Below are 24,076 nucleotides of genomic sequence, written 5' to 3' on the forward strand. Positions count from 1 at the left end.
TCCGCAGGCCCTGGCTCAAATCTGGCTTTCGTGGTGAGCTTTGCCAGCCAGCCAGGAGTCATCTGCCTTCTGGTCACCCCATGCTTCTCTGGGGACTCCCCACTCTTTGTCGTCCTGTTTCTGGAGCAGCTGATTGCCGCTACCAACTCGGGGGTGGGCCAATCAGAGCAACACACTCCCCAGCCACGGTGATTGGTTCAGGGCTAAGTACGTGACTGTTCAGAGCCCTGGAGCTAGGGCTGTCCCCGGATTGTTTGGATGCTCAAGCCAGTGCATCCCACTTTTGCTTAAGCCTGTTTGAGCTGGGCTTTAGTCCTTGTGATCAAAAGAGTTATAATTGGACTTCCCTGGTGGCACAGTGATTAAGAATCCGCCTGCCAATGCAGGGGACAGGGGTTCGAGCCCTGGTCCGGGAAGATCCCATATGCCGCAGAGCAATTAAGCCCGTGCACCACAACTACTGAGCATGCGCTCTAGAGCCCACGAGCCACAACTACTGAGACTGCATGCCGCAACTACCAAAGCCCGCGCGCCTAGATCCCGTGCTCCGCAACAAGAGAAGCCACCTCAATGTGAAGTCCGCGCACCGAAACAAAGAGTAGCCGCGGCTCCCCACAACTGGAGAAAGCCTGTGCAGCAACGGAGACCCAACGCAGCCAAAAATAAATAAAATTAATTAATTACTTAATTTAAAAAAATAAAAAGCTCAAATTTTAACAACAACAACAAAGTAGAGTTATAATTGATGTAACTTCTGTGAAGGGGGAGAGCGGTAGCACCCATCCCGTGGGTTTGTTATGAAGGTGCATGGGGAGGGGCTTGTACAGCACCAAACAGAGCGCCCCCCTAAACTGTGGCCATGGCTCTTGTCAGAGGCAGCGTGGAGCACGGATGCTTGTCACCAGTGTAAGGAAGAGAGACCAGGGAGAGTCTAGGAGGTGACTTTGCAGCCCAGGAGGGGGCCTGGGTCTTGCTGGGAGGCCCTAGCCCACATGCTCATGGGTGGCGGGAGCAGCTTCTCTGCTGGCTTGGAGCGCTCGCTGGCCTTCTGCATCAGCGCCCCTCCTGCGTGGGCCTAACACGTCTGATGGTGCTCAGCCCGGGCCACTGGGTCACAGGAGGCGCCCGCTAGGCAACCTCTCCCCCTTCCCGCTCAGCACCTGCCGACTCAGCTGAGCTGGTGGATGCCTCAGCATTCCCTCCGCGCTGCTAAGCCTCCGGGCCCTGCGCTCAGAGCTAAGCGGCCCTGAGTGCCCCCCAGCCCCACAGTACCACTAGCCACTGTGGCCAGAAGTGCCTGAAGCCCCACCCACTCTGAGCAGGTTTTCTCTCCCCAAGCAGCCACATCCGTCAAAGCTGCTAACAGGCAGCGGGAGCCGTGCCACCCTGCCCCAAGAAAGCCTTTTCTCTCTGTGCTGGACTCAGACCACCTTGGTCCTAAATCGCAGTTGGAGCCGAGGGGAAAGTCTACCTGGGGGAAGCAACACGCTCCATTCTTGGGCTTATCCGATGGGTCCACTGCCCAGGGGAGGAAGGGCCGAGAGAGATGCTGGGGCTGGAACATCCAGCTGGCTCCTGGGACTCTTGGCCCCCCAGACTGCATGGTTCGGTGGAGACACCCACACTTGCACACATGCACACACACATACACTGCACACACATGCACGCTCACGTGCCCCAAAGCACTTGCTTTTTCTCCCTGTGCCAGAGCAGAGAGAGACAGGCAGATGCCCCTCTGAGGGCCTCTGCAGCAGCCACAAGCCCCAGGCGTGTGGGATGTCAGCCCAGGAGACCACCTTCTCCTGGAGGGCCGTTTCCTCCCAGTCCACAGGGTCCCCAGCCTGAGGGGTAGGTCAGATCCAGCATCTGTTGGTCCTTGCAAACATGAGCCCCACCTACCCACTGGGACGTTCTCTCTACCTGGCCCTAGGAGCCTCACCAGAGGTCCCTGACTTCAAATATTCTTTTCTGTTGTCAGCCCTCAGGTGCCACAGATGTCTTTGAAAATCCAGCCACCCTCACAAGTCCAGACATCAAGGTACAGAGGACACCAGGCCCAGTAGGACATAAAATCCTCGCAGTCACAGGGAGATGAGCAGACCCGGGGACACCTGCAGTACAGCCGAGCCCCTGGAGCTCAGTGTGTGTGTCTGGTGGAGGCACTCCCCCCACCTCTGGGTCTGGGTTATAGGCCTCCCCTTCTTTGGGTCCTAGAGGGCACAGACTGGCAATGGGGCCTCCCTCGCTCACCAAGCTATGACCTGGCACTCCTCTCCCCACGGTGATGGCCCCAGGGATTCCCAGCCGCTACCCCTCCCTCCGGACCACCCCCCAGCTCCCACAAAGCCATCATCCAGACAAGTGGACACATGGACCCTTCCCATCCCCATCTGCACACCCAGGACAGACAATGCCCTGTCCAAGTCACTGAGTAGCGTCCCCTCTGCCCCTGTTGTCACTGTGGGTAAAGGACACGAGTCTATCTGATCTCAGACCAGAGTCGGCACGTGCCAGTCCACTCCCGGAAGACCTCCCCTCTCCACCCCAGTGCAGCCCCCTTAGGGGGCCCTTGTGTCTCCCGCCCATAGCCTGGCCAGCCGGTCTGCTCCGTTCTTCCCTGACTCCGGTGTGGCAGCAATTGATAAAGATGAGAGTGCCCTGGGAGACTGGACAAGCCAAGAACTCCTCATGGAGGAAGGCCGCCCCCTCCCTTGGCCTCCAGACCAGCGGGAGGCCTGGGTCAGGATGGTCAGCAGGCACCTGAGGGTGTGCAGCCTCGGGCAGTTGGCAGGGAGCTTGGCCTGCAGGAGCTCGGGCCCCTGAGGTCCTGCCTTCAGGCCCCTGATGTGGGCTCCTCAGGGGGCCCTGGGAGACATCACCCATGTCCCATGCTGTTGGGAGGTGACACACACAACCTGGAAGTGCCTGGAAGAAAGAGAGGGAGGGAGAGAGAGGGAGAAGGAGACCCTCAGAGAAGCTGATATGCAGACTGGGGGTTGGAGAGGTATAAGGCGAGTCCAGGTGGGGTTCCTAGAAGGACAGACAGACAACAAACTGGACCACCACCCCTGGCCCCCCATCTGGGCCCCATGGGAGATGAATAGGTCCATCTCTAAAAGGGCCCCGGGAAGACTCTGCTCCCAGGATGTCTTTGCCAACAGCCCTAAAGACCCCACCCCACCCCATCCCACTCCCTGTTCAGAGGAGGAAACTGAGACCCAGAGGCAGACAGAGCTGCTCTGGGTTACACTGTGGACTGTGGGTGTCTAGAACCCAGACCTGCAGACTCCCAGTCCTGTACTGGGCTCTCACCAGTGACTGCCCCAGACCACGGTGCCTTTCCATCCCTCAGCCGTCCTCACCTACAAAATGGGAGCATTGGGCCAGAAGGTTGTAGATGCCCTTTCTGGCTTGGATACCTAGACACTTAGGACCCATCCCTCCGAGTCTTTGGGAGTCCAACGGGAGCCCTTCCTCTGCTCTCACCACTCAGCACCGGACCCTTTTTAAAAGTCAGCTCTGTCAATTACAAAAGTCACCACCTGCCGGCTTGTTAACCTTTTTCAAACAGCACAGAAGATACAAGGCAGGAAGCTGGAAGTGCCTCCCAACCCAGCCCATCTCCACCAGGAGCCCTGAGGTCTGCGCAAATCGAGCAAACCCTCCGCTGTCTCTCTAAGCCCCTCTTCCCCTCAGAGCCAAGGAGGACAGCCTGGAGTGCGTGAGCCCGGGACAGCCCTGAGCCCAGCTCAGCGATCCCACACAGGTCAGCCCCTGCCTGCCCGCACCGGCCCCTCCCTGCGCAGCCCCCCTCCTCCTACGTCAGCCCCCTGCGCAGAGCCCAGGGACAAGGGCTCATTATCCCATCCTGTCTGCCTTGGATGCCGCAGAGTGACAGCTGTTCCGTGTTTAATTACTGATGGGCTGCAGCTATGCCAACCCATGAATAAAATTACAGTTGTTCTGCAATGCAAATACCGCGGCGCCCGAGTCTGTGGGTCTGTGACGTGCTTATTTTGATTGGCTGGCTTTTTTAATGAGAAAAGTTTTATTACATTTTAAAGAACATTAGTAATGATGAAACTCGTACACCTAAAGATTTATATAGCACCGCAAACAAGTAGCAGGGAGAAAGGAAGTTATTTATAACTTCAAATACACTCCTGCCTTCTGATTGCATTGTTTTAGGGAACAGGGCATTTTTAGCTGATAATTGTTTTAATGATAAATGTGGAAACTCAAGAACCAAAATATCCAAAGCATCTTGAAAAGGCAAAAGCCTCAGCTAAGATGGGGGTGAGTTGACCTTACTTAGGGGTGAGTTGACCTTACTTAGGGGAGAGGGTGGTGGAAGGGGAGCTTGCCCTCCACAGGGCACGTGGGATAAGAAGACGTTACAGATACTGGGCACTGGCAGAGGTCAGTCATCTGCGGGTGCCCACTGGGCACAGGTTCAGCCTATGGAAATGGGAACGGAGACGTGACCTCTTCCTGTTGGAGCCATCACCACGGGAATATCTCTCCTCTGCTGGTGTTGAACGTTTCCCTTCAGAGTGATGTGTCCGTGCTCTGAGCCGCAGCTGGGTGATAACACAAAGTTTTGAGTCAATGATCCGAATTCATATAGATTTGAATACAGAACGTCTGATTCCACATTTTTCACTTAGAGGATGGAGTTTCCCGAGGAAGGTGGGCCTTTGCAGATTTATGAGGCTGGGAGATGGCATTTTCCTCGCTAAGTTTTCCCTGCAGATCCTTCCCTCTGGGGACACTGCTGAACTCAAAACAGTAGAGCAGAGAGGGAGGGTTCTCAGCTGGCCTAGGTCCCTGTCTCCAAACAGAACAGAACTGACTTCGACTTAGCAACATGGGTGCATTCATCTGTTAATTCATTCCACCAGCACATATTTATTGAGGGCTTACCACGAGTCAGGCTCCTGGCACATTCAGACGAGGAGGATGGAGCCTGTGCTTCCAGAAGGGGTTTATTGGGTATGGCAGAGACAACGGAGCCGCACTACATGACACTGTGAGAGGACAGCCATGGAGGTATGGATGCCCAGCTCAGGGACAGCAGAGGCCAGGGGCCCAGCTCGGCCTGGTGGGGGCGGGGGACATCAGAGAAGGGGCCATCCAAGCCAGCCTGGAGGGGTACATAGGAGTCTGGAGCAGGCACCCACCGCCTAGAGGTCTGGGGGGAGGGAGGGGAGCTTGGAGGGCCTGGAGCATGGGGGTGGAGGGTGGGGTGGGGTGGGGTGGGGGGGGTGTCCGTGACGGGGGCAATTTGGGGTGACACAGGCAGCAAGCCAAAGTGCCTGGGCTCTGAGCACCTCTGCAGTTCAGAGCTGGGGTTCAGAGTGACCTGGAGGCCATCTTTGGGGCGTGGGGTGGGGAGGGAGCCTGGAGAGAGGGCCAGCGCGTGTGAAAAATGGTTAGAAGGCAGAATCAGCGTTTTCCGCTCCCGTCTTTTGGAGGTCAGTCGAGTCAGTGTGTCTCCTGTCCATTCAGCCAAGGGCCCCAACCTGGGACGGGTGGGCCCAGGAAGACCGGGCAGGAATCGCAAACCAGCTTTGGCATATGTGCGCGTGCCGCCTGGTTTTTGTGCACGTGCTTACCTGTGTGCCTATCTCTCTACGTGTGTGTGTACATGCCTATACACGTTTGTGTTTGTGCTGTGCATGTGTGTGTGTGTGAAAATGTGTATGGAGTGCTCTCATCTGTGTGAGCCCTTTATCTTTCATGCATGAGTGTGCATGCTTGTGAGTGTGCTCAAGTGTGCCATTGAGGATTTGTGTGTGTAAGTGTGTGTGCATGTTCATCACACAGGTTTTTTTTTAATAAAGTCTGACACTCTGGAATTGACACAGTCTGACACCACCACCACTGGCGCTTCTCAAATGAATCTCATACAGCTCTGCGCACTGCTCGTACCCTCGGGCTGCTCATGTTGCAGAGGCCTCCTCGGTGAGAAGAAGAAAATGGAAAATGAAATCACAGCACTGCCTCCTGGGACTGCCCAGGCCACGCTCGGGGGGCTGTAGGGGGCAAGAGGACATCTAAAGACAGTCAGGTGCCAGGGACAGCCTCGGGGCAGACAGGAAAGGTACCCACAGATGCCTGTGTGTCTGTGTACATGCACATGGATGTGTGTGGTGCAGGTGTGTACCTACATGTAAGTGTGCGCATGTGCACATCTGTGAGGGGTGTGTATGCACAAGTGCGTGTGCACACAGATAAGCATATTGGTGCCTGTATTTGGGCGTGCTCATGACCTGTGTTTCCTGATCCAGGAACACCAATCTTTGTTGACCACAGTGTTACCCAAAGTTGCATCCAAAGAGGGTGGGCATGGTGGAGGGCACATATCTGCACCTGCCCCCCACCCCCATGCTGGCCCTCTCATCTGCCAGCCTCAGTGCTGTCCAGGGAACAGACTGTGCTAAGGGCTGGAGAGATTGCCCAGCAGGTGCAGGACACCCCACAAGCACTCTGCCCCACGCCACAGGGGGATGGGAATTCACTGCCTGCCCTGGAGGCCTGTTCTCTTCTTAATGGCCTGTTGGGGGTTAGCTGATGGCAGGGCCTGCAGGTACAGGCTCACTACCAGGTTTAAGGAATCTTCCTTGGGCAGCTGAGTCTCTTGAGCTCTGTTTCACTTCCCTCATTCAAGCTGAAGGAGGTGGAGGGGCTGGGAACTGGGGGGTAGCTGAGGGATTTGGTGATTAACTGGAACCTGCCAATTTTGGTGAAAACAGCCGGGCTGTGACATAGCAGCCTGAGTGGGCCAGGGAGTGTTTGGGAGGGGAGTAGGTGGAGACACGAGTGTGGTCCATCTGCAGAGCACTTCTCCCCACAGATGCCCTCTTTATCCAGGAGTGGTGCTGTGATCCCATTTCACAGGTCAGGAAACCAAAGCTCAGAGAGGTTGTGCAGCTGCCTGTGGCCTGCACCGAGGTCAGCTGAGCCCACAGCGCCACCTCCTCCATGCAGCCCTCCTCTCCTGTCACTCCAGCCAAACAACAGGGCCCGACCAAGACCTCAGGGTGCTGAGACCTTCCAGCTCAGGGTCCAGAGATGGGGAAACAACCTGGTGCAGACACTGAGCAGCTGTGATATTGCGAAATGCACAAGGTTCTCCTTTGATCTCAGCCCCATCCCTGTTTGCAGAGTTGTCTCTATTTGCTAATTTTGCCCAGAGGGGAAGAAAAAAAAGTTCTTTATTTTGAATTTTAGGAAAAGGGTGGAGCTCTGGGCTGCATTCCAGGATTCAGAGGCTCTGAGGGAAGAAGGGCCTGACTCTGGGTCCCAAATTACTACATTCAATATGGTTGTAAAGGGTTAAAAGATTAAGTATAAATTAGTCCCTCTAAAGTCATTATTGGGACTTCCCTGGTGGTCCAGTGGGTAAGACTCTGTGCTTCCAATGCAGGGGGCCCGGGTTCAATCCCTGGTTGGGGAACTAGATCCCGCATGTTGCAACTAAGAGTTCGCATGCTGCAACTAAGAGTTCGCATGCCACAACTAAGAAGGCTGCATGCTGCAACTAAAGATCCCACATGCTGCAACGAAGATCCTGCATGCTGCAGCTAAGACCCGACACAGCCTAAGTAAATAAATAAATAAATAATTAAAAAGAAAAATAAAGTCATTACTGTGTGTGTGTATATGCGTATGTGCATATATAATATACATGTATATATGTGTGCATGTACACATATATTTGTGTGTATATATACACATATATAAATTATATACACATATTTTTCATATATATTTACATACATAAAATATACACACGTATATGTGTGTATCTATGTTTGTATCCATATATGCGTATATATGTGTGGGTGTATATATAACTTATTATTCCTAGATGACTCAGGGACAAGATTAGTTTTATGGGATAAACCTAAATATCTCATTGGTCTTTTATTTCCTCTCGGAAGAGGTATACTTATCCACTGATGTTCTTTAGTAAAAAGTTGAATTTGAGGTAAGGCGATAATCCCAACCTTAGGCTATCTGTATTTTGAAGACTCACAGCATATATCACGGTAAATACAGAATGTGCTTTCACGATAAGTAGTGATTTAACCAAACAAGGTCGTGTTGGAACAGGAGTCAGAGTGACGATTTTTCTTATAATAAATAAGGCCTAAGCACCACTTATTGATCACTTCCACTTGCCAGGCACTGTTGTAAGGGCTTCACAGATATCGATTGTCTTAATTAATTCAAGCCACAGAACCTGACGTAGGTGCTGTTATTTTCCTGTCTTCAGATAAAGAAGCTGTGCTTTCGTTATCTCCGCATTTCCCAGAGACAAAACAAAAAAATTTTTTGTCCCTTATTAAAGTTTCACTGGAATAATGACTCATCAATCTCTTTAGCCATTGACATGTGTGATTAAAAAGTATCCAAAGGGCTGTGAAGGACACAGCACACAACTTAGGCATGAGATGTGTGAAGGGAGGGTAAGGAAAATGCCTCATATCTCCCTCCCTGAAATGAAAACATGCAAAAAAGATAACAAAATTCAGGCAAGCCCTGCTGAAAGTCAAGGAAAGCAGCAGCTGCATTTTACAGACTTGAAGGAGTCTCTGCAAGGTGCTGGGCAGCTGAGACCAGGGTGAGGTGCTGGCTTGAAGTAGACCCACAGCCCTCCTTCCTGAGTATGGAAAGAAGTGAAAAAGTGTGTGGTGTCAGGAAAGTAAGTAAAGGAGATGCTGGTGGAGCATCACACACGTCCCTTCCTCTCCAGATGAGGCACACAGCGAGCACACTCATGGGGGACGTGGCGGCCAGTGCCAACCACGTCTCAAGGGCCTTCAGAGGCCCCAGCCGCAGAGCCATGAGCACGGTCTCGGTTGCACCGAGATGCAGCCCTGGGGTGCTCGAAGCTTTCTCTGACCTGGCCATTTACTGGTGTGGAAGAACTCCTTCCTGAACCCTCTAACTTGGAGGGGTACACTAGAGGCATGATTACTCTTTGTCCCCGGGGACCACTTGCCACAAGGAGGCTGTGCTGAGCCTGGAAAGGCTGAGTCTACGCACCAGGCAGAACTCTGTGGTCAGGGCTCTTCTCCAACTGCCATGGGCTCAGTCGGCCCTCAGGAACCCTGCCCTGAACAAGAGAGACACACCGCACTCACACGATGGATGGAGCACGCCCAACTTGGCAGGAAGAAACCTGGGCATGAGAGTGAACTCAGCCATATAGCACCTGAAGAAAAGGTGGACGGAGCAGAAACCCATATTGTAATAATATCAAGGAAGGCGAAAAAATGTGAATTTTGAAAATATTTGCTCCGGGAAACAGATGAAGACTTTTTTTTTCAAAATGAAAATATTGACTCTAAAAACCAAGAGATCGAGAGAGAATGACAACAAACTGTAATCAAAATGAAGCTGGAAGTTGGGTAAACCATCTGAGGACACAAATGACACCACAGCAGACTTTTAAAAGGCATCAGCGACAGTAAAAGCCCGGAGAGGGCCTGTGGACAATTGATGCAGTGACACGGAGAGTGAGTTTGAGACGCTTTTTCAGGATGCAGCAAAAAAGGACAAGGGAAGTTGGAAGTAATCAGAGAGAAGGCAACATCTTTGGAGACAAGATATTGGAAATGCAATAAGGGTAAGGGGTGTGATGAAGTACAGAACACAGCTAGCAGAAAAGAAAAAGCATTCAAAAATAAAATCGAGGAGAACCTTGCTGAACTGAAGACAGATGTAGATCTGTAGGTTGAAAGCATTTACTCTGTACCAGGCAAAACGAATGAACATCAAAAGAGAGCTGGTGAAATGATCTAATCTCCTGGATTAATGAAGAATAAGTACCCACAAAGAGATCAATACCAGGCTGGCCATAGAGTTTCTCCCTCCACCCCTACCACCCTGCCCTCCTTGAGTGGAAACTTACCCTGAACCTTCAGTCTCTTTCTCTGCTTTCTTGATGACCCCTCCCTTCTCCTGCTCTAGGTCCATCATCGGTTAATCCCAGGTGAGATAAACTTGCACGTCCAGTGGCCCTGCCCTCGGGCTGCTCAGATGCCCCAGGGAGTAGGAACATCCTCAGGGACCAGAGGCTGGCCATCCGCATAAGCTGAGTCTCAGCCATTCAGGCTTTCCCAGAAGGGGGTTCCTATCTTCAAATGGGATTTGGACAGACAGAGGAGAGAGACCCGTCCTCCTGCAAATTCAGGTCAATCAATGAGATAAGCCCTGAATAGCAGAAGCCATGTAACTACTGGGCCACATTTTAGACCAAATGCGTATCTTGCTCTCCTGATCCAGGAAGGCCCACTGGGAACTTGCCCAGGTTAAACTGGATGACACCTAGCAGGGCTGCCCAGTCCCTGACCAGATACCTATCCTATGACCCAAGGAGAAACCAGCTGGTCTCCTCTGCAGCAAATGTTGCCTGGAAGGATGAGAAACATAATTAGAATCTCAGGTGTTTTTTCCCAAGGGTCATTCCAGCTGGAGAGCCTAAATATCACACAGGGTATGAATGTGCAGCATTTATTATTTTCACCATGGAGACATCCAAGAAAATTGACCTTTTCAGCTTCAATAAAAACGGATTTTCCTGTAGGTCCTTTGGCAGCAGCTGTGATCATGAGCAGGGCTGAAACTCAATATTAAACACCAAAGAACAGAAAAAGGAGGTGCCTTCCCTTGTCCTGTGAGGGTACTGCTACCTGTTTGCAGTTAGATGCAGGCAAGTGTGTGGGGGCCTGAGACCTGCTCAGAGGAGAGGCCCACTACTTCTCTTGAATCCTAAAGGCTCAGGCATCCTCCCAGCGTCAGAGGTGCCTGTTATTCAATTACATTCAATTCAAGGCAGGTTAGACTAAGAAAAAAGCCACAGTAGCAGGCTGCTCTGGAATTCAGCAGGACTGCGTACTGGCATGATTAGAATTCAGTGTCCCCTCCAGTAATATGCCCAGGAGTCCCCAGACATCCCACTTTGACTCATCTTCCCCTAAATGAAACTCAGGGCTGGCCATCTTGCCATTACTTGGCTACACTGTTGAGCAAACCCTTGCAAACTTCCTATTCCACCATTTCTCCTGACCGTGATAGTCAATACATAGAAGGATACAATGACAGTCAAATGGTAATAGTGCTGCCTTGCACTGGAACAAGGTGTTTAGCAGTAGCAAAACCTGGAGTGAGTGCCTATTAAAAACCAGTGGCTTGACCTCAGGCATCTTCTCCTCCCCATCCCAGCCCTGCCACCATGAAAGTAAAGCAATTTTAAAAGGTATAAACCAACAAGGACAAAGACAAATGAGGTACAATAGTAGCAGTGAGGGGTTTCAATAAATTTTGGAAGGCAGAAAATAGAGGGAGGAGTGCATTCTGATTGAGCAGAGCAGAGAAAGTAATATCAGAGGTGTGTTGGAGGGGGATGTTGGTGAGCACGAGCCCATTAACCACAGAATTCCCAGGCTCAGTATTGGAGGGGCTGGGCTCTGGAAGCTGGGGCTGGGAGTGGGGTTTTAGCGTGATTAAAAACAGGGAGGTTGGGTAGCGTCACTGAAGATGGTAGGGTAGGAAGCTAAAGGAATCTGTCCCTCCATCCAAACAACTATTGAGTTAGCTGGAGTTGTCTGAAGCAATCATTTTGGAACTCTGAAATCCAGTTGAACACTTGTAGTTTCCAGGGGAGAGCTTGATGAAGAGGCTGGTAAATTTTGGTAAGTTCTCACATTTTATATAGTGGTTAGCATTCTCCAGCCACCAGCCCCTTGGCAGGCAGTCATGGGGATGGCAGCCCACATTCCTAGTATGGCTTGCTGGTGTCAGGGTGGGCAATGAGGACCTTGTCCTACAAACATAAGGGTTGTGTGTTTTGATTGCTGAATACTGCTTTTGATCACTGAGGGGCTGGCACAGAGGCCAATCATTGTTTGAAGTCCCATGAACTAAAGCAGCTTTCCCACCATGAGGAAATTTAAAGAAAGAGTACCCCCCCTCCCCCAGACATTTAAGAGAATATCTGTCAGGTCACTGAACAATCACAGAGACTATGGAACAGAAATTTCAGTGACCACACACAACAAAGAATACACACTTCACATAAATAGTTTGGAAAAAATCATAAATAGATGACCCCAGCCCTCAACATGCAAAAGTCAGAAATCCCTAAGAAGTGTGAAAATCTGAGTACCAGAGTTACCACACCATAATCCTCAGAATGTCCAGTTCTCAACAACAAAAAAATTTAACAAAACATACAAACAAACAGGGAAGTGTGGCCTATTCACAGGAAAAAAAGAATTTGATAGAAACTATTCCTGAGGAAGACCAGACATAGGAATTAGTAGTCAAAGACATGAAGTCAACTGTCTTTAATATATTCAATGAACTAAATGAAACCATGGACAAAGAACTAAAGGAAATCAGGAAAATTATGTCTTAAAAAATGAGAATTTCAATAAAGAGAAGTTATAAAATGGAATCAAATAGAAAATTTAAAGCTTAAAAGTACAATAACTGAAATAAAAACTCACAGGAGGGGTTCAGCAGAAGATTTGAGTAGGCAGAAAAAAGGATCAGCAAACTTGAAGATAAGACAATTGAAATTATTCAGTCTGAGGAGCAGAAAGAAAAAAGAATGAAGGAAAATAAACACAGACCAAGGGACCTATGGGACACCATCAATATAACAACATATGCATCATAAGAATCACAGAAGAAGAGAGAGAAAAGCAGAAGAATATTTGCATAAATAATGGTGAAAATGTCCCAAATCTGTTGAAAGACTTGATCTAAACATCCAAGAAGCTTAACTAACTCCGAGTAGGATAAAGTTAAAGAGATCCACACCAAGATATAGTATATTCAAATTGCTGAACCCAAAGACAAAGAGAATTTTTGAAAGCAACAAGAGATAACCACCTGGTCACATACAAGAGATCTTCATAAAATTAACAGCTGATATCTCCTCAGAAACCATGGGGGTCAGAAGGCAGTGGGATTACATATTTCAAGTCCTGAAAGAAAAAATACAACCAAGAATTCTACATCTAGCAAAACTACCCTTCAAGAATGAGGGAGAAATTAAGACATTAATTAAGACATCCAGATAAAAGCTGAGGGAAAACACTACCAATAGAACTTGCCTACAAAAAATGCTAAAGAGAGTCCTTCAGGTTGAAGTAAAAATATACCAGACAGTAACTCAAAGCCATAAGAAGAAATAACACCGGTAAAATCAACTGCAAAGGTAAATATAAAAGCTACTATTATTGTACTTTTGATTTGGTTTGTAACTCCTCCTGTTTTCTTATATGATTTAAAAGGCAAATGCATAAATATTGTAAATCTATGTTAATAAGCATACATTGTATAAAAGTGTAATCTGTGACAATAATAATAATATAAAGAGGAGGGATGGACATGTATAGGAGCAGAGTGTATACTACTGAAACTAAGTTGGCATTATTCAAATTAGATTCTTATAAGTTTAAAATGTTAATTGTAATCCCAAGGTAATGACTAAGAGAATAACTAAAAAAATACCAAAAAAGGTAATCCAAATGGTTCACTACAAAAAATCAACAAAATACAAAGAAGGCAGTCATGGGGGAATTAGGAATGAAAACCATAGAAGACATACAGAAAACAAACAGGTACATATTTGTTTCTATTTACAGAAATAGAAACAATACAGTAAATGGCAGAAGTAAATCCTTCTTTATCAGTAATCACATTAAATGTAAATGGATCAAACTCTCCTACTAAAAGAAAGAGATTGGAAGATTGGATAAATAAAACAAGATCCATTTATATGCTGTCTATAAGAGATTGTAGATATAGGGACACAAGAAGTTGAAAGTAAGAGGATGGGGAAAGATATTTCATGGAAACAATAACCAAAAGAGAGGTAAGGTGACTATATTACTGTCAAACAAAATAGACCTTAAATCAAAAAAAGATTAAAAGAGACAAAGAAAGACTAGAGAGAAAGATAGATAGATAGATAAAAGTTTCAATACAATAAGATGTAACAATTATAAACATATATGCACCTAACAACAGAGCCTTAAAATATATGTTGCAGAATTGAAGGGATAAATAATTCTATAATAATAGTTGGAGACTTCAGTACCCCACTTTCAATAACAGATAGGACAACAAGACAGAAAATCGATAAGGAAACAGGACTTGAACAACACTATAAAGCAATTAGACTTAATAGCCATATACTGAACACTCCACTCAGTAACAGCAGAATAAACATTCTTCTCAAATGCACATGGGACATTCCCCGGGATAGATCATATGTTAGGCCACAAAACAAGTTTTAATACATTTTTGAAGACTGAAATCATATAAGGTATCTTTTCTGATCACAGTGGAATGAAACTAGAAATCAGTAACAGAAGGAAAACTGGAAAATTCAAAAATATGTGGAAATTAAACAACACACTCTTAAACTACCAATGGGTCAAAGAAGAAACCACAAGGGAAATTAGAAAATACTTGAGACTAATGTAAACAAAAACACAGCATACCAAAACTCATGGGATGCAATGAAAGCAGTGTTAAAAGTGAAATTTATAGAAGCCAACGCATATACTAAAAAAAGGAGAAATATCTCAAATCACTAACCTTACTGTACACCTTAAGGAACTAGAAAAATAAAAACAAATTAAACCCAAAGCAAGTAGAAGGATGAAAGAGTAAAGGTTAGAGGGGAGAGAAATAAAATAGAGAATAGAAAACTAAAATCAATGAAACCAAAATTCGTTCTTTGAAAAGATTAACAAAATTGACAAACCTTTAGCTAAAATAACTAGGAATAAAAAGAGAGAGACCCAAGTTACTAAAATCAAAACTAAAATTAGGCACATTACTACAGATTTTATAGAAATAAAGAAGATTATAAGAGAATACTATGAATAAACAATTATAACCAACAAATTGGAAAACCTAGATGAAATGAATAAATTTCTAGAAGCACATAATCTACCAAAACAGACTCAAAAAGAAATATAAGATCTCAATAAACTCATAACTAGTAAGGAGATTGGATCAGTAATTTTTTTTAAAAAAATCTCATAACAGAGAAAAGTTCAGGACCAGATGACTTCACTGGTGAATTCTATCAAACATTTAAAGAGGAATTAATGACAATATTTCCTAAACTATTCCAAAAAATTGAAGAAGAGGGAACACTTCCTAACTTATTCTATGAGACCAGCTTTTTCATTACACCAAAGCCAGAAAAAGATACTACAAAAAAAGAAAACTATAGACCAACCTCCCTAATGAATATCAATGCCAAAAATTTCAACAAAACACTAGCAAACCAAATTCAGCGGCATATTAAAAAGCCATCATGACCAAGCATAATTTATGCCCAGAATGTGAGGATGGCTCAACATAAAAAAAAAAGAAAGAAAAAAAAAAACAGAAAAACAAACCAAAAATCCACAAAGAAAACCAATCAATATAGTACACTACATTAATAGAATGAAGGGGAAAACACATGATTATTTCAATTGATGCAGAAAAAGCATTTGACAAAATTCAGCGCCCTTTCATGATAAAAACACCCAGTAAGCAAGGAATAGAAGAGAACTTCTTCAACATGACCAAGGCCATTTAAGGAAAACCCACAGCTAACATCATACTCAGTGGTAAAAGTCTGAAAACTTTTCCCCTAAGACCAGGAACAAGATAAGGATGTCTGCTTTCAGCAGTTCTATTGAACTTCTATTCACAACTTCTAATCAGTAGTATTAGAAGCTCTAGGCAAAGCAATTATGCAAGAAAAAGAAAATGCATTCAAATTGGAAAGGAAGAAGTAAGATGATCTCTGTTTACAGATGACATGATCTTGTATGTGAAAATCTCTAAAGTAATAAAAAATGTAGAGCTAATAAATAAATTTAGCAAAGTTGCAGGATATAAAATCAACATGCAAAAATCAGTTGTATTTCTGTACACTTGTCATGAACAATTCAAAAATGAAATTAAGAAAGAAATTCCCTTTATAATAGCATCAAAAATAATAAAATATTTAGGAATAAATTTAACCAAGGAAGTAAAAGATTTGTGCACTGAAAACTACAAAACATTGTTAAAAGAAATGAAAGGAGACCTGAATAAATGGAAAGACATCATATGTTCACGGATTGATATTATTAAGATAACAACACTACCAAAAGTGATCTACAGATGTAATACAATCCCTATCAAAATCCCAATGGTACTTTTTACAGAAATAGAAAAACCCATTCTAAAATTCATATAGAATCTCAAGGGACTTGAATAGGCAAAATAATCTTGAAAAGAAGAAAGTTGGAAAACTCACACTTCCAGATTTCAAAACTTACTACAAAGCTACAGTAATCAAAACAGTGTGTTACCTGCATAAGGAAAGACATACAGACCAATGGAATAGAAGAGAGAGCCCAGAAATAAACACTCACATACAGTCAATTGATTCTCAACCAGGGTGCCAAAACTATTCAATGGAGAAAAGACAATGTTTTCAACACATGTCATATAAAGAACTGGAAATTAGAATGACATCAGGTTTTTCAATAGCAAAGGTAAAAACTGGAACACAATGGAGCAAAATTTTTTAAATTCTGAGGAAAAATTATTTTCAATATGAAATTCTATATCCAGCCAAACTATCAACCAAAAATGAGAGAAGAATAAAGACATTTTCAGACCTTCATGCACTAAAAAGATTTATTTTCCAAATACCCTTTCTCGGGAAGCTGAAGAACATGCTCCAGCAAGATGAGAAAGAACATAGAATCCAGGAAATGGAAGATCTACACAGGAATAGAGTGAAGGCTGCTCCTAAAGTGACAGCTTCACAGCAGATTGTGACAAGAAGGAGAAAGTTCCAGGAGAGACATCTTCAAGAGTGAGACAGAAGGTCTGTTAGAGCAGAGGTTCCCAGATTTTCTTGGTTCATGGTGTCCTTGTCTTGGTAATTTTTTCTTGATACTCCTAGGTTAAAAGAAATACCTAACAGTTCTGTTTATAAAATAGTTAGGTCTGAGCAACTTAATCAATATTTATGTCCTAACAACCTAGTAGCCTTTTGAAAAACCAGTACACATAAATTGAAATCAAAATATATGAATTTCATTCTTTAATAATCACAATTACTTCCTAATGAGGTGTGTGCACCTGTTTGGACACTGCACAGCTTCTCAAACCTTTGAATCAGATTATACACCTCCACCCTCATTTTCTGTTTCACACTGATATTTACCCAGTATTTGCATATTATCACAGTAAATGCTGAAAACCCAGCTTTGCAAAAATGTGACATCAGTTGAAGGAATGTAGTTCACACTAACACTGAAACAGTGAACTGCCTTATGCTAGTAGTTTGTGACAGCTAACAAATGTTGACTATCACTGTATTTCTCTCAAAAATTTAAAATACCCCGTGATGCTTCTGAATGTTCACTGCAATATCCTGGTGTGCCTCGATGCAGGTTGGTAATTGTGATATTAGCATGTATCAGAAATTATTGTTAATAGACTGTGGCAGAGATTTCAAAACATGTGGAAAAAATTAATGATGGGTATGTTGAAAACCAAGCAAATAAAAAAGTGAAGCAATTAATAACTCTAGAGGGAAAAAAACAAGGTTGGATAAGAAAGGAGATGAGATGATTATATATTCTTGACTCAACAATAAACCACATTTGCATAGTCAAAATAACATAAACACTGGCCGTAATTGTAACCAGAAGTGTGACGGGGGATGGTGGAGGAGAAGTAGGGAGGGGATGCCCTAGGAAAGCTGGGAACTCATTCACAGGGTGGCATATCAAAATAGAATGACAGAACCAATGAAGGAAGAGGGGGCCATGGTTGTGAATGTGGATTGCAAACATGGAGGTGAATACAGGAGGGAGCAGGCCCAGGAGGTAAAAGCGTTGTCTCTGGGAACAAGATTGGGATGTAGGGAAGTATTGTTCCTTATTATAAATCTTTTGGCAATATTTGACTTTTCGAACTATGTGCATGCATTGCTTTAATAACAACTTGTAAAAATTAAACAAAACAATACTAAAACCTAACGAATGTAACCCAGATGCCCCTTGTGGTCTAAATAATATTTCACATGCAAGAGAAAGCCTAAGAACTCTACTGAGATTTCTGCAAAGCTGAGCCTGAGAGTAGGGGGTGAATTCTATTCTCACGTCGCTCCTGCTCCATTTGCCGCCTCTGCTGAATTCTTGTCCTCTGTCTCTCGATCGTGCCGTGATGACCGTGATTTAGTCATCATGGTCCACCTTCCCCAGCCTCTCCAAATCAACTAAGAGTGCAAGCTGAGGCCTGCGAGTTTGTGGACCTTGGAGGAGGGGCTGCTTGGTAGATACCCCTTTTCTCCATGTCAGGCCTGGGCTCCTGGCTTCTGGTCTCTGACCCCCACCTCCATCCCAGAGGCGGCTGCCCCCGGGAGTACCAGCTCTTCCTCCTACAGCTGGCTCCAGGGACACCATGGATGTGCACAAGCACACACACACACACACACACACACACACACACACACACACACACACGAGGGTCACTGGGGCAGAACAAAGAGCAGGCCCTCTGAGAAGAACAGCGGAGATCCTGGAATGATCATCTTTCCCTCACCAGGCTCCATCCTCCCAGTAGAAAGTGTCAGTTTGAAGCAGCAATTTTTTCCTCCACTGCGCATTATTCCCCCTACCTTGATAAGGGAAGAAAAACAGCAGCTGTGTATTGTGACCGGCTCACAGTGGCCTGAGGATATGATGATAACAAAGCTCTTTCCTGGAAACTGGTGATGCCCACGCCCTGTGTGTCTGCGTGCGGGGAGCCGTGCAGTGTGGCCCGGCCGCCGTACACTTTAGCAGAACACTAAGATGAATGACTGATGCACTGATGCACAGACTTGAATTTCAGCAATCCCAAATAGCTCACTCCGTAGGCTCCTGGTGGGAAGCCCGCGGTCAGATGTTTGAGGTGTAAGGGCTTGTGCCTCACTCACCCAGAACGGCTGAGATAGGACTCTGGATCCCTCTGCCGCTCCTGCCGTTCCTTCCCATGTGGGACAAGGACCCCAGTCTGCAGAAGCTTTCTCTGTCCCTGAAGCATAATCCTAAACTCGTGGAGACCAGCACTTTTGCATTTTTCTCCATCTCCCTAGCAGCCCTGGGTGGGCATCTGGAGTCCAGTCCCTCTTTGTGGGGTGGCCAGGACCCAGCTTCAGTCCTCCTGGGCTCCCTGAGGACACCGTCTATCAGATGTCCCAGAGACTTGCTGCCTGCATGGGGCCTGGACCCTCCAGGCGGCTGGCCCATGGCTGAAGCTGCAGGTTCCTTTTCTCCTGCAAGGGGCGCTGGCAGGGCTCCCTGAGGACGGGGCAGCCTGAGGGAAAGGGGCCCGATGGTCCTGGCCAGCACCCACATCTTTGGGCTACACATTTACGTCACCCATCTGTAAATGATCCTCTCCACTCTGCCCTGGGGGGCTGCAAGGAGAGGGCAGTGGAGGGTGCAAGGGAAACGTCCAGCCTCCAGGACGAGGACAAACCTCCAGCGCTGGCGACGAAGGGAGCATCTCAGTTAGAGCGCTCGCAGAGGCCACTCCCAGTGACCTCTGGCCCGGCTACACCGGCCTCCACTCCAGCCTGAGGGTAGATATACCGCCCTTCCCTTTGGATTCCAGAGGATGAGGTCCAGGACAATAAAAGGGGACAGAGGCCAGCATGCCCTGGACAGCTAGGGCCCCTTCATGGTCCCGGTGGGCCTGCTTTCCTCCAGATGCTGGCCGTCACCTGCAAGCATCATCGTCCTGGGGGCCATTGTCTGGAAGCCACATCTCAGGGCTTTTGCCTCATTTAGGATCTGCCTGCCCCACCTCTCCCGCCTCCCAGCTGAGCAGACACAGCCTTCTCCACTTGCCCGGACTTCCCTAAATGAGGCCCTGAAGGACACCGGAAACAGTCTTCGCTTTAGGAAGATCCTCTGCCCCGTCGACACCACACCCACCCCCTCCTCACCAGGACCTGCTTCCAGAAAACCCAGCTGCCATGAGCCATGCGAAGGGGAGCTAAGAGCCATTGAGGATGGAATGCCAAAGTCCCATCACATCCGCATCTCAAATATTCTCCCTGGAGCAAGTCAGCCTTGGAGCCATCCTCGGAAACCTGAGGCACACGGGCTCTTGTCGTGCCCCGCCTGGTCATCCCACTGGCAGGACCTGTGTGCTGGGCATGCCCTGGGCTGCGTGACTAATGCTCTCCTGAGCTGGATGCAATGGGGCTGTTCCTTTCCATTTCTTGGAAGCCTCCTGCCCTGGTTCATAATTCCATGGAACCCCCTTTGGCTTGGAAACTGGGCTTGTGCCCCGGGCTTGTGTCCCAAATGTACCAACTCTGACTGCCTGGGCCGCCACGCCTGCCCCCCAGCCAAGCACAGGGCATGGGGGAGCACATGCTGTCCTGAGATGTTCTTTTTTTCTTTTTTTTAATAAATTTATTTACTTTATTTATTTATTTTTGGCTGTGTTGGGTCTTTGTTGCTGCCCATGGGCTTTCTCTAGTTGTGGCGAGCAGGGGCTACTCTTTGTTTTGGTGCACGAGCTTCTCGCTGCGGTGGCGTCTCTTGTTGGAGAGCACAGGCTCTAGGCACATGGACTTCAGTAGTCGTGGCACGAGTTCTCAGTAGTTGTGGTTCGCGGGCTCTAGAGCACAGGCTCAGTAGTTGTGGCGCACGGGCTTAGTTGCTCTGCGGCATGTGGGATCTTCCTGGACCAGGGCTCGAAATCGTGACCCCTGCATTGGCAGGCGGATTCTTAACCACTGCGCCACCAGGGAAGTCCCCTGAGATGTTCTGCGTCGATTAAGACCTTCAGTGTCTGCGAGACAGGAAACTCCCCTTTCACAAGCAAGCCTGGTTCTCACTGGCCTCCACGCCACTGCACGGCCGGGATCAATACCAGTGTGAGTGGAGCTCCGTCCTGAGTTGTTAGCCGTCCTTACTGGTTTGGGGCATAATCCTTAATGTTTGGCTCCTGGTGCCTGGCTTCCCCGCAGGCTCTGGGGTGATGCCAACGAGCAGGGCGTCCAGTCGAGGTGGAGGCACAGAGTCCTGGGGACAGTTGTGGGAGACCAATGGGGGGCATGGGGGCTGAGCTGGCTGACAGCCCCTCCAGCAAGGAGCCTGGCTGGCCCTGATGTGGAGGCGCACGAACCCCTCTCCCCTCAGCACCAAGGGCCTGGAACTTTCCCAGACCTCCTCATGGGGCTGAACTGCCCACACATCCCTGTCGGCTGAGGACAATTTGTTAAGAACCGTCTGTTCAGCCAATAATGAGGCTCGGCCCTTCCGCTCCGGCCCTGGTAGGGGGTGTTTCAGGGAAACTAGATTTCCAGGGATGCTTAGGCAGGGCCGTGTCGTATCCTGGCAACCAGACCCAAAGCCAGGTCCTCCTGAGACCCCGGCTCCCGCCCAGCACTGGGCAGCACGGGGAATGGCAACGGTGCAGGCTGCCCTCACTGCCCACCCCACCCCTTGGCTGGACCCGAGGTGTGCAGGGGTCCACACCTCTCCTCGGGTGGCCACACCCTGACCTGCCTTGGCCTGCTTTCTCCATCACCGCCCCTCTGGGCTCCCAGGGCTGCCCTCGGCCATAACCTCATCTGCAAAGGGGCAGGCGTGGGGACACAATTCCTCCAGCTCCTGCCCACGCCCCTCTGCCACTTCTTGTTCTCAGGATAATTTGTTTAAAAGCAACAGCAGTTGAGGTGACTGGGATGGGGGTTTGGGGCCAGAAACAAACCTCCCAGTCTCCAGGCAGCCCTTCTCTCCCAGCCGGGCCGGGCCCAGTCATTCCCGGGCAACTCCCTCTGCTTTTCCGATCCAGCAGCTGGAAAGCGAAGCAGCAGCCTCCCAGCCACAGGCCCCCCACCCTCCATGCGAACCCTTCTCGAGAGGGTAAAGCTGCCCATGTCCTCTCAGCCCAGAGAGGGCCAGGGCATTCGCTTAAGCTCACCTAGCTCTGGCCCGCTGACCACCCCATCAGATTACTACCCTAACCCTACAGCAAAGCTTGGGGGAGACAGACCCCAGGCTGGAGCATCCACACGCCAGGGTTTCATCCTTGACCCTTAGTGTTCCCCCTCGCCGGGTTTCTGAGAACATCTCCCCTGAGATCTCTCCCAGTGGCAGCTCTGCCAGGGAACCCAAGCTCCACGGAGCCCACGGGTAGGCCCCCCCCCCAGGGTTCCACAGAGGGGACCTCCTTGAGGGTGAGTCCGTCCCAATGGCCTTGGATCTGCGGCTCCCTGGGCTTGCCCTCGGCCCCTCTCCTTGGAGAGTCACAGCAGATGGATGCCTCCAGGAGAGACTTTCCCATCCCCACATGGAGGGGACACTGTGGCGTGCCACCCAGACCTCCTCTCCAGGGCTGATGCTGCCACCCCTCGGCTGCTGGGAATTTCACTGTGTACTGAAGGGCTGTCCCAGCTCCAGAGCTCTCATGGGACTGACCGAGGCCTTGGCTGTAACCCCACTGTGGTCGGCTTCCCTCTCTGCCCACTCCTACACTCCTCACTTCCTTATAGGGGTCCGTTCTGAGAGCCCTCAGCATAAACCCCCTGCCCCAAAGATGCCTGGGCTCTGGGGCCAGCTGGCTGTGGGTATGAGGGCCTGGGGCCCCCATCCTCTTGGAATTTTCACTGCAAGCTCAGAGTTGTAACTTCACGTCTTGACCTCCAGCTGACCGTGGCATTGATCTGACCCCCACAGGCCTCCCCTAGCTCCCGCCTCTGTGAAAGACTCCCTGTGTGGTAGACACAACTGATGCTCCTCCCAGAGCCCCTCAGATCCCCACACCTGGGCATCTGTGCCCCGATTCTATGAGCTGCACCTGCAACTTCTCGGGATCTCCCTGGGTTACAGGAGCTGCTCTGCCCACAGGTGCATGTCCCTTGGGCAGCCCTTAGTCGATGACTGACAGGGGCAGGAGTATGAAAGACCAGCTCCTTAACAAACCACATGGATGCTCATCTTGGGGTCTGCTTTTAGGAAGCCCTACCTAAGACACTCTTTTCTTATAGGAGAAAAAGTAGAGTCTGGAGAAAACCCACACGCACACTTGAGCCTGTGGGCCTTGGATTTTGTAGTTTCCATGTCAGGCTTGGAAGGACTTTCTCACAATCAATATCTGCCATGTGAAGATCACTTACCCACGTTTCCTTCCATTATTTTTGAGAGCTTCAGTTGTTATAATTAAATCTTCAATCCACTACTTGGGACTTATTTTGGTACATGGTATAAAGAAGGAAGCTAATTTAATGTGTCCATAAACAGTTAACTATCACAGTACGACTTATTTATTTATGTGATTTTTAAGTTAAAAATGAATTGGTAAAAAAATTTTTTAATAAAAAAACAATTGGTATATGAAATGATCTCCAAGATATCATTAAGTAAAAAAAGAAAAAAAAAAAGAACAAAAATCAAAGTGCAGAACAGTGTGTATAATAAGCTTTTATTTGTTCAAAATAAACTACATACAAGTGCTTCTATACACATGGACAGTTCCTGAAAGGGTTTATAGAAACCCTTTATATAAACCGTTAATGGTGGTTGGTTCCAGAGAAAAGGACAGGGGTCTGGAGTGGAAGGGAGAACTACTTTTTTTTAATTGACTACCCTTTGACCTACTTGAATTTTTTAGCATGTTCAGTTATGACCTTTTTAGTACAAAATATATTCATTTTAAAAATTCAAGACTGTAAGTTGCAAGTAACAAAACACAGCTGAAGCTAGCTTGAGCGTAAGGGGGCACATATTTTGAAGGATGCAGTAGTTACCCATGGAGCCCACGGCCAGGAGGGCAGCCAGTGTTGAAAGGCCTGGAACTAGGAATGTAAAGCTAACAGAACCGTCCCTCCTGCCTGTCCATCTGTCCCCATCCTAGATCAGAGGACTTCCTCCCAATGGAAAGGTGCCTAAAACCCACATGTCCCTGTTCCCCGCCCCACCCAGGCAGCTGTGTGGCTCCTCTTCTCAGAGCTCACTTTCTTTTTATAAGGAGCAGG

The sequence above is a fragment of the Balaenoptera borealis genome, assembly GCF_965194805.1.
Source record: "Balaenoptera borealis genome assembly, chromosome: 19".
Lineage (NCBI taxonomy): Eukaryota > Metazoa > Chordata > Mammalia > Artiodactyla > Balaenopteridae > Balaenoptera > Balaenoptera borealis.